General features: G+C 41.2%; 1 pseudogene; it reads right to left on the reverse strand.

Moving 5' to 3' along the window:
- Window positions 1-2136: 2136 nt before the first annotated feature.
- LOC124250174 (T-cell surface glycoprotein CD1a-like) lies at window positions 2137-4362 on the reverse strand (annotated as a pseudogene).
- Between the last annotated feature and the right edge of the window lie 8021 nt (window positions 4363-12383).

Genomic DNA, 12383 nt, shown 5'->3' on the forward strand with positions numbered 1-12383 from the left:
ATATCCAACATGTCCCTGCTGAATAGTAACTGCTTAGGAATTATTTATGGAATTAATTACTGAATCCTAAAGTAATTAAAGTCTATATCTCAGCTCACACTGCCATTCAGGGTCATTATTTACAAAGAGTTGATCTTCATTACCCACTAATTCTATATTGGCTAATTAACGTACCTGTTAAAATTTATTTGTAACCCCCAAATCAGTACTCACAACACTTTCACAGTCATTCATGAACATGTGCAGAGTGAAGGAAAATTTGTCACCCTCCTCTCACGTTTCTGGCTGAGGTCCAACGAGGTGGCTCTCTGCCTTCTTATTCCAGTTTTCACATTGTAAACAAGTGTCATTTTCATGGTATATTTAGTTCCACATCTCTGCTTTATTGTGCTCTTGGCTAGTCATTTTGTCGTTTAAAATGGTCCTGGAGGATAGTGTCAAAGTGCTGTCTAGTGTTTCTAAGCACAAGAAGGCTGTGATATGCCTTATGGAGAAGATGAATGTGTAGATAAGCTTTGTTCAGGCATAAGTTATAGATTTTCAGGCCATGAGTTCAGTGTTAATGAATCAACAATGCAGTAACCCTAGAAAAAGGAGGAGGAAAATTGCCGATCTGTATTTGGAGCTATTCCAGAGAGTGCCAAAGTAATATCTATAATGCTATGATGAAGCTATGGAAAGCTGGAAAAGTACCAGATTGTGGATTCATGAGGTAATGAGTGCTTTTTGTTTGTTTGCTTGTTTGTTTGTTTTTAAAAGCATAGTGGACAGCACAGCTGTGTGGATGAAAGCCCAAGAAATTTACCATCACATTACCCAGGTTGGGAAAAATATTAAACACTTTTTGGCTGGTGTTTTATTGTAAAGAAATACTGCATAAAATACATAAATTATTTGTAAATAAATAAATAAATATATATATATATATATAATAAGATACCTTTAAACAGAAACATACGTAAAACAAGGTTATATATTCATCAGTTGACACAAACCTTGTGACAAGAGGCTCACAGGAACCTAACCCTGTATTACCCCTGGGATCGATGGCTCAATATTCACTAACTCAGTGTTAACAGTGACTTTAACACAACAGCCATGAATAGTGAGAATGCACTGTATGTTTTCTCCTTGCCTTGATCTCACTTCAATCCTGCGGGATCAACCACTTGTTCTCTTTTCTTGACCATCTTTTTTTCTCTTCAGTGATACAGTTGCACTCTACCTCTCAGATATCACCTATATCAGTGATTCTCAAATTTTAGTGCACCTATGAATCCTCTGCTGATTTTTATAAATGCAAATTATGATTCAGTAAGTCTAAGATCCAAGATTCTACATTTCTAACAAGGTCCAAAGTGATAACTCTGCTGCACGTCCCTGAACCATGATGAATAGCAAGGGTCTACATCCTGCCTTGCTCTTTTTGTTTAGAATAGTTGGAGCAATAGTTTCATTTCAATAGGTCTCTATAGTTCAATAATAAAAATAGTCAGAGACAGCATTGTGCTTCTCCTCAGGAGTTCAGAGAAATCACTAATGAACTAGGAAAATGTGAGTCCCTTGGTCAAGTGAGAAGAGTTTCGACAAGAGGAGCATCAAATGCCTCAACTACTACAAACAAGTAAGGAAGGGACAGAATAAGGAAAGTCTATAAATTTGCCATAAATTGAATACAGATTTTTATTAAGAACATATCACATGCAGGTAAGACACTTTGCCCAGATAGAAATATTAAAATACGAAGACTTTGCTATCAAGAAGCTTGAAAATTATAAGGGAAAGGGGATCTAAAAATCTGCAACACTGGGCAAGAAGTGAGGAGTAGATTTGGCAGAAAACAGTTCAAGTGTGCTGGGAGTTCAGACGAGGCAGAGACTGCTTCTACTTGTGAATTAGGCAAGGGCCTCTGGAGGAAGTGACATCTGAAATGGACGTGATGACCCATTAGCATTTGAATACATGGAGGCTGCTAGGACCTCACTCATTCACGGTTACAGTTTGAGTTTTAAGTCAGAGAACCCAAGTCAGAACAACAAATCCTGAAAAATTACATTTGGCTTACATTGACAACTGATCATTAAGCAGAAATAAACAACAACAAAAAGTTGTACAGGAAGAGTCAAATGGATGTCATCACTGTGTTGGGTTTAGATACATCCTGAGCCCCTGGGCTGCTGGGATCTCATTCCAAAGGGAGAAGAGTGCTTGGAGGTTCACAGTGTGTCCTGAAAGAACAGAGATGGAAGCCATTCTGCATGATATGGAGGCAAAAAGTAAGAAGTAAGAAGGAAGGAGACTGGGAGGGAGGAATGAGGAGAGAGAAAACAAAAAAAATGAAAAGACAAGTGGGAAGTTTGGCAAAGAGCAGGAAGGGTGGATCCCGGAATTCGCAGGCACTTCTTAAGTCAAAATGTAAGACCCGCCAGAAGCACTGGGGGCACTATCATTGCCAAGAAGATCAAGCTCATGGAGCTATGATGTTCTGTGGATTTGGGTGCACAAAGAACGTCATTTCAAATCCACCCCCCTGTTTTACTGCATTTCCCTGGATTTCCTTTGTTCATTTGCGTCACTAACTCACCAATCTCCTTTCTTCCTATTTCTTCTCTCATCCCTCTTCAGATATGAATCCTTCAACATCCTTCTTCATCTGCTGGACCCTCATTTTCCATTTTTCTATTTCTTGGCTAACTTACTTTTATTTCTTTTGGGGCTGACGTCCCTAGAATTTCAAATTTCTAATCTGGATCTCCTGATCTGCTTGAGGACCACTTACTCCCATTCTCAGCTTGGGCCTAAGTTCTTTCTTGCCCCAGTAGAGGATGATGTCCTGTACTCCTAGACTGCTGTGTTTCACTGGCAAGACAGGTCAGCTGCCTCAATGGCTTCCACATCTAAAGACTTCCAAAGATACCATGTCCCATCAGCATTAGGCAAGATGTCACTTAGCTGAGTTCCCCGATGCTCCTGCTCATCCTGCATCCACATCACCCAAATAGGCTTTGGGTAGAAACCAGAAATGTGACAAGCCAGCATCAGGTGGCCAGGACTGGGCCTGCAGCTAGTGGACAGCCAGGCCTCTGGCCTTACTGCAGAAGACAGGAAAGATATTCAGAGAGGACTCTAACACAGACATAGAGGTTCAGATCTTCATATCAGTTTAAATGGATACTTCTTTCCCACCTCTAGGAATCTGTCACTCGTTATCCCCTCTCCCTCTCAGCTCCTTCATAGGAGGAGGAGGATGGCAAGATATGATATTAGAATAGAGAAATCTTGGAGGAAGGGTGCAGGATTGGCCTTGTGCCTGGAGATCTGCCTTCCCTGAGTCAAGAAGACTCAAGAGGAAATGTGGACAGATGTTACCAAGGAGCCTGTATATTATATCCAGGTGACTCAACTCCTGTTGAAAGTCTGCAGACATGATGAGCCCATCACCCTTTGGAGATGGCAACCATGACATGCTCTGGAAGTTCAGAAAATCTAATCCTTAGTAAGCAACCTGCATGAAGCCTATGGAGGCCTCAACAAAGTGCCTCTCACAATCTGTTGCCCACTGTAACTCAAAGGGATCCAGGGAAGAGGGATTGAGAATTAGTTGCAAGAGGAAGTAAAAAAGATAAAATGAAATGAGTGGAAATAAAAGATAATAGAAGCAGAAGGGAGAAGTTTAGGAGATTTGAGGGAATGGAGCAAAGTTTGGTTTTATCAGAGGTTCAGAAAAAGAGGCATTGGTGGTAGCTGAAGATGGAGGAAGAGATGAATGACATGAGGAATGGGTCAAATTGTCCAAAAAAGGCAGCATGAATGGTGTGGGCAGAAAACAAGCTAAAATTGAATGTGAGAGAGTTGGCATTATAAAAATCTAGGGTGAATGGAATGCAATAGGTTATAATGAATGTATCAACAGAGATTGCTGAAGAGATGGATAGGGAGAAAGGAGTCAATCAAAGAGTGAGGAAGCTGAGGGTATCTGGGTGGAGGCCAAGGAAATGGGAGGGGGGTTCACAGGAGACCACTAATGAAGATAATAAGGCACAAGTCTACAGTCATTGAGAGAGGAATTTGTCAGTAACAGAAGACTTGAAGCTTTCGTAGAATCAGGATTTGGATTTTATACTCTGCCCAAACGTGTCTATTTGCAGATTTATAGTGAGGAGAGGTAAGGTTCAGAAGTGATTGGAGGCTGTTTCTGAGAGGAATAAGAAACTCATTGAGACACACACATACCTCCCACTCATATCCCTACTTCCCATAGAGGGAACTGAACTCACATTCAAGCTACCATTGGCTAGCATGGTTGTGAAATGCCTGAAGTAACACAACAGAGAACATACGGCATAACTTTTCCAGTTCCATACACTGCTAGTGGGGATGTAAACTGGTGCAGCCACTGTGGACAGCAATATGGAGATTACTCCAAAAATTAAAAATAGAAATACCATATGATCCAGCTATTGAATCATCTGGATGAATGAGTATGGGCTGCTTATTTTGTTAGTTCTTGGTTTAGAAGTGAAAAGAAATTATCTCGGGCTAATTTAAGAAAATACTTTTTTGGAAAGTTAAGATTAGAACATAGAAAGTTAGAAAGAGCTTCCATCCCATACCTATAATTTAAAAAAACTGGATAATGAAAATCACAACTTCTGAATATGTCAGAGCCACTAGGGATGCATGTGCACAGAGGAAACATGAGGTGAGGACACAGCAAGAAGATGGCCGTCTACAAGCCAAAGAGAGAGGTCTCAAGAGAAACCAAACCTGCTGACACCTTGATATTGGACTTCTGACCTCTAGAACTATGAGAAACAAATTTTTGTTGTTTGAGTCACCTCATCTGTGCTTCTTTGTTCTGGCAACCCTAGCAAACTAATGTATCCAATGTTGGCAACATTTCTTCTGGATGATTAGTCATTAAGCAAGGTAGCAAAGTAAACAAGCATATAGCAAGCAGTGCAGGATGTGTGTATTTTGACCCTCCTTTTCACCAGCTTCCTTCCTGTCCTCCTTCTCCTGATTTGATTGCAGTGGAACAAGACTTATATGGCATTGACAAATCACTATCTCCAGGGCGTTTTTGTTCTCACTCATAATTTGAAAGCATAGAACTAAGTGGCTTCCCAGCACCCTACCTAATCCTTTCATGCCCCTGCTCTTTTCTGTCACCCTGTCCTTCTCTTGCCCTTTTGAATATTCCCAAAATATTCTCTTCCCCTGTCTCACCCCCACCCCACCTCATTCATATCTCTGACTTCCCATGGGTTGTTTTATTAACTTTTTCAGAATCCCTATAACTGTCTGATGTAATAGTATAAATTACCAGTGATTCTCCATTATTCTTAGGGAAGAACCAGTAGCCATCACAGAGACCACAGGAACATTGGAACACATAAGGAAAAACACCCTGTGTTTGACTTGCATTGATGTTTATTTACTCACCAGTCACTTAGCACCTGCTGGATCTAAGCATCTTGCTATACTCATGACTATACAGTAGTTGACAATGCAATCACTTTATTCAAGGTGCTTTTAGTCTACTTGGAAAGAAACAGTTAAGCCAAGAACTGTAAATGTTAATGTGGGGAATGAATATTCAAACAGGATGGGTGGGTATCGCACAGGCTCAGTTGGAAAACGTACTTCCACATACACTGCAAATTAGGGTAATAAGAACTAAGTTCTTCCTGGAGAGGAGATCTTAGCATCAAAAATGAGACGAAGGTCATAGGCATAGATCTTGTGGTGAGGTATGTTCTGCTTCAGGGTGGTTGGTGATTGTATCTCCTTAACATAACAAAAGGAAAAAAAAATAATTTGGAAAAACAGTTAAATGCTTCCGAACCCACCCTTGAGATCTTCAGGGCAATTAGTCCAAGAAAAAATGACTTCAATACCACACAAGCCTTGTTCCACAGCAATCAAATTAGGGGAAGGTGAACAGGATGGAAGCTGTTGACAAGAAGAGAAGCTGGGAGCCAGAGAGGAGAGTCATAAGTGGAGGGGTCATGAGTCTGAGTAGGAAGCACAGAGAACTGGAGGGGAAATGAGGTTCTGGGTACCCCGCAATACTTCTACGCTGACTTCCTTCTCTTACCAACAGGAGATCTTTTCCTTTATTACTGCCTGCAACAAAGAAAATCTACTCCTTCCCTAAACCCTGAATCACCTATCCAGTCCTTGAAAAATATACCTAATCCCAGGGGGGCCTCTATCTGATCTCCAGGTAGGCGCAGACATCTAGTTTTAGCACCTGATTGTCTGTTGTTTTACTGGATATGCATCAGAGACTGGAGAAACACCCATATCCTGATCTTTCAGTTGTCATTGATGATGGCTACCAGCATAGACTCTCTGCCTAGGGGTCAATATGTTCCTAAAGAATTCAAAATAACAAGGTTATCATCTTATTGAAGATGGGAAGGGCCATAAAATCTACAGAGCATGTCTGGATTAGGTAATCAGAGGTCATTCTAAGTTACAATATGATTTCTTTTCTACAATATGGTTTCCCTTATGTCAAACTTGTGTTGAGCTTGTATTAGACTTGCCTCTCTAGATCTCACCAGGGGCTCCTAAAAGATTGGAGTTAAGGATGAAGACCAGAGAGATCCTTTCCTGTGGTACAAATCTGAGGTATGAGAGCAGCTACAGCATGAGAAAGACAGGAAGTCCCTACCAGATCTCTCTCCCACACAGACAAAAGCCTTAACCACGAGAGGAAGGCTAGAAAGCCCTGCTGCCTTCAGGGCACAGGTGAAGATGCACTGCAGCTGGGGAAGGAGATAAATGGGGAAGGAAGAGTAAAACTTCCTGTCCTAGACTGTAAGACTTTCCATACTGCCGAGAGAAAAGCAGGAATTCCTCAAGGCCTAATCCCAAACTAAGAAACAAAGCACCTGCATAAAAATGAGACTGATTCAGAACAAAGGTAATGCCCCTAATCTCTCTCCCAAGGTTAGCAAGCATTGAGTCACAAGAGCAGTCACTGCTGGAAGAGGAGCAAGATAAATCTTCTTGAGGCACAGTACAAAGGACACCTCAAAACCTGAGAGGGAAGCTGACATTAAGAAAAACCCTTTGGCAAACAGTCCCACCCTACAAGCAAAGCAATTCTGGAGGAACTTGAAGACTATTAAAACAACAACAGAACACAAACCCAGTTAACTCCTGACTAGATTGATTCAAACCTCCACACTCAGTGCTTAGCAAAAGAAAAGGCACGCCCACTTCCAGAGCCCCTCAGAAATAGTTTACCTCAGTATCTATTATTCTACACAAGATGGCTACATTTTGACTAAATATTATTAAACACACACACAGAAAACAAGAAGAGTAGAGACTACAGTCACGTAAGAGGGTCTGCACTTGTCTTGTGAGTCACTATGCCTGAGGGAAAGCAACATTAACAAATTAAAACAAAGAAATGACAACAACAAAGATAACTATAACAACAATAAAACACATGCCAGGTTGAAAGAGAGAGAGAGACATCAAAAAATGGAAAATGTTTTATGGTTTTGTACCTTTAAAAGCATTTTATTCTACTTTTTAAGCATGAGGCCCCACATTTTCATTTTGCACTTAACCCCCAAAATTATGTCACTGCCAGTGATTATAGCTTTGAGTGTGGAATGGATAAAGCAAGGAGGAGGCAGTTTGGGTTTGGGTAGGAAGGAGAAGAAAGAGTTAACTAAATGAGGAATGGATTTCTGAGATCAAATGGATGAGAGACAGTCAGAGACAACAAGGGGCACAAAAAGATGAAGGAGGAGGAGGAATAAAAGAGGAGGAGGAGAAAAAAGAGCAGGAGAGGAAGAGGGGAGGGCAGAAGGAGAAGCAGAAAAGCAGAAGGAGGAGGAAGAGGGAAATAGTAAGAAAAGGAGGAGGAGGAAGAGGTTGAGAGGGAGGAAGAGGAGGATTGCAAAGAGAAGTGGAGCAGAGCCACAAGTTTCATCATCTCAGCCTCCTGTGGGCAGAGTTAAATGTGACCAAGGATGAAGGAAGCAGCTGGTACTTGAGTCATGATCCCACTGTGGATCTAAAGCTTTCCTAGTCAGCCCCACTCCCAAGTGTACACTCAACTATGGTGGATGAAGGGCAAAATCTGAAAGAGGAGAGAGAAAAGGGCCTTCTTAGAAGTTGCCTGAGGGATGTTGAGAACTGGGAGAGCTGAGAAAGAGCAGAACGAGAGGCAAAAATCAAGAGTTAAATGTGGGCAGGGGGAGGTGACTAGGACTAAGATTAAAAGAAAGAAAAGAAATGAGAAAGAAGGAGATGATTATACAGGTCATTGATAATTGTGTGCTGCCAGTCATAGGAAACCCCAGGGGAGAAAACTGGGATGGGTGGGATGTACCTTAATTAGGACTCAACCAGGCAGTGTATCCCAGCTATCTAAGGGGAGTCCAGCGTTCTTCCCTGTGTCATCAGACCTTCCTGGAAACCCTCTTCTTGATTCATTGGTGCTTAGGACACAAGCTTGCTTGTGCTCTTTATTATAGCTCTAACTTATTGTTTCCTCAAACACCGTCAATGCTCTTGAATTACTCCCTCTCCTTTAAAGCTCTCCTCAGAATGCAGATGTGAGCTCCCCTCCCCACACAGTCCCACACACTCATCTGACATCCTGCTTTACCACCAACAGAAAACTCAACTTCCCAGCTAGAGAAATACACTGGTCTTATAACCTTCTGCCTTTTACCGAGCTTCTCATTTTCCTCCCATTCTGCTTCAAGTTTTTTCTCACCTTTCTGGCTTTCAGCAGCTCCTCCTCCATTTGGTTTGTGTGCTTCTTCCCTCTCAAGGTCTATCTCTTGCAGTAAAAGTGTTACCACTAAAAGGGAGTCTTCCTCCCACTGCAAGACATACCAATAGACAAAGGGCAAGGGGGTAGGAGAGAAAGAGTTTTATTACAGCTTGCTAGCCAGAAGGAAGATAGCTGACTAATTTCTGAAATAAACATCTTACAGAGCAAAGATTATAGGTCAGTTATATAGAGGACTAGTTTCCAGGTCGGGGAGACATCTGGTTTTACTTCCTGAGAATTTTTCCTTTTACTGGACATGCTTCAGAGACTGACAAAACACCCTAAATCCAGTTCTTTCAGTTATCATTGATTACGGCTATCAGCATGGACTATCTGCCCAGGGGTCATCACATTCCTAAGGAACTCAAAAGAACAAAGTTATTGACTTATTGCAGCTGGGAGGGGCCATAAAGTCTACAGAGCATGTATATTTGCACCTGGAGGATGCATATCCATCTGGGTTAGTTAACCAGAGGTCATTCAAAGTTACAATATGGTTTCTTTTCTAAACTATGGCTTCCCTTATGTCAAACTTGTGTTGAGCCAGTATCCAAAGGAGGTTTTGGACAGAGAATCAAGACGAATTCCTGCATGGGACACTTGCTGGAGCAGTGAATTAGAGAAGTCATAACAGCATTCTGGTCTCCATTTTGTTATCTGTAAAGTGACTGGGTTGAAAGAACTGAGTACTTTCTATTATCACTTTTGGCTCTAACATTCTAATGTTTCTTACTTCTTTGAGCTCCCGTTCCTTCCCGTCTGTGTGTTCTTCTCTTTCCCTACTCTGCTGCTCCCTCCTTTCCCACTCTTCTGTGTCTCCACAGTCATTCTCCACTTAGCCTTCATCTTAGCTCCCAGGGCCCCTCTCCATTTTCTCATACTCAGTATCCATTCAAGCTTATCTCAGTCCTTCCTCCCTGACTTATGTTTAAACCAAAAGCTTCATTTCATCACATGACACTTGGATTCCTGTGTGTAAATATATAAGACAGAGTTATGGCTTCTATTTCTTGCAAGATGGCACACTGCATAACTTGAAAAGATATATAATACAAATACCCAGAAATGCAAGATAAAAGCATCTTTTAATTCTTTTTAAATGCAGACCTGCATTCACAACAAAATAAGGGAATGAAACAAAGAAGAAATTGGAACCCAGAGAGGCAAGCAAGAACTGATACTTGAGTGTACTAGGCAGGTACAGGTTCCTAGGGGTTTGGCTGTTGTGGTCACTTGGAACAGGAGATAAGACCTTGAGACCAGGCAAACAGGGAACAAAAGATGCAAATGAAGCTTCTGTTATACTCTCACCTAGTCCAAGAAAAAATCCACCCAGTTGTACAGGGGAGGAAGCTTATCTGTGTAGTCAGTGAAGATTGGTTAGGTTTCTGTTTGTTTCTAATTCTGTGAATTATTAATCACGAGTCTGAAATTGGAGTTTGAAAATATCCTACTTGTGTGATCCTGGAGTATGCCATCCAAGAAATCAAAGTAAAATGTGATTCTAAGTTGGTAATACCTCTAGGACACCTACTGAAATCTAAAGAAAGTTAATCTCAAGACAACCACCCTCAACACAAGCTGCCAAGGATTCCCACGCATAAAGTCCTTCCTATTATGTGGCAACAAGCCAAAATTAGAGAACACAGAGAGAAATAATTCATCAAGAAGGAAAGTCGACAGAAAAACAAATGTATTTTAGAAATCTATTTTTAACTCTCAAATAAAATATAGAGAAAATTATATTTTAAAAACTTCAAGATATAAAAAGAAATAACACCAGAAAAGAAGGAACATTATCAAAAAAATACTGTGGGGACCTGGAGCTGGCCACTCCAAGATATGTCTCTTTGGCATCAGGATTATTTGAGGCTGATTGCTTTTGATAAACTGGGACAGGGAAGGAGGAATGGAACTTGCCCTTTGTTAGGACATGTTTACATTTGTAAGGTAAATCTCTACCTGTAAAAGGTGCTTCCCTCTCTGCACCAGGAAGAAGAAAGGAGATGACCTTCTCTCTAGAAACTCTTAATACCAAAGGCAAGGACTTAAATCTGCATTTTATTGTGCTTCTCTGGTAACCTCCTGGAACTGACTTCCCTCCCCCTCCCAACGTTGGCATCTCCTTAAAGATTAAGCATCTTTCTTTAGGCTGGGAACCGATTGTGGCGCTCATCTGTGACCCCCCCCACCCCCAGCCCAAGGCAACACACCTGCCACCCTGTGGCGCTCACTCAGACAGCAGACCTATCTGCCGTTTCCATCAAGCGCTGTGCTGACAGAGCAGCCTCGTGACTATTGTAAAAGGGACTTTTCAATCACATGTGAAACACCCCGTTTGGGGGCTATATAACCACTCTGTGCACCCCACTTCTTCGGTGCCCTTTCTTCCTTCGGGAAGAAAGGCCCCGGGCCATGGTTCCTCATAAAACTTTGTTTAATTTTCTCTTGCTATTCTGTCTCATGTGAATTTAATTCGTTCTCCAGCCAGACAAATCCCCATTTGGGGAGAGGAAATGTCTTCCTCCCCTACAATACCAAGAAGATTTTTAATAGCAACTCAAGCCTCAAGATATTGAAAAACCTAATCACTGTAATTAAAAACTCAATGGGTAGATTAAGCAAAAAATAGAGAAAGGAATTTGAAATATTTTTATATTGAGAGATCTGAAGAATTTCTTATACTGCAACACAGAGCTAAAGAGTAGGAGAGTATGAAAAAAGAAGTTAAGATATGAAGACTAACAAAAAACCCAAAATAAGCTCAATAGGACTATCAAGAAGAGGAAATATATGAAGAAATAATGGTTAAAAATTTTCCAAAATTAATGAAAACCAGAAATCTCTAGATTCAGGAAAGAAAACATCTCCAAAGCAAATTAATGAGTTCGAAAAATAATCTTCACTTTTTCATAAAGAACAAAGCAACTCAAATGGGTAAGTAAATTAGAATATACATCAGTTTAAAGAAAAGTTCCTTTTTGTTGGATTTCAATTATTTCTTCTGTAATAATTCCATGAATGTCTACTGAAGAGTGACAAATAAAAATGGCAAGCAATAGGATATATTGGAGTATATGAGGAAGCCATTTGGTATAAACCTAATTCGGCCTGACTTCTTTTTTTCCTCCAAAAGGGCCTGACTGGCTATTGAGCACGCATTGCATATCTGCTTAGACATTTCCTATGGCCAGAACAAAGGCCCTTGAGATAAAGATGCAACTTCCCCCCGACATTAGCATTTTTCCTTAGGCTAGGAACCGATTGCTGCACTCACCTCCCAGCTCACCTGTGACCACCCAGCTGGAGACAACAGACTGCCACCTGCTGTGTTCACCGAGACAGAAGACCTACCTGCTATTTCCATCAATCGCTGTGCCGACAGAGTAGTCTCACGACTATTGTAAAAGGGACATTCCAATCATATGTGAAACATCCTCTTTGAGGGTATATAACGACCCTGTATACCCCCCCACCTCTTTGGAGTGCTCTGTTCCTTTGTGGAAAGACTCTCCCGGGTTATAATCCTCAGATTTAAGCTCAGAATAGACTCACCCAAATTTTCACTTAT

This window comes from Equus quagga, chromosome 13 (assembly GCF_021613505.1).
Source record: "Equus quagga isolate Etosha38 chromosome 13, UCLA_HA_Equagga_1.0, whole genome shotgun sequence".
NCBI classification, from domain to species: Eukaryota; Metazoa; Chordata; class Mammalia; order Perissodactyla; family Equidae; genus Equus; species Equus quagga.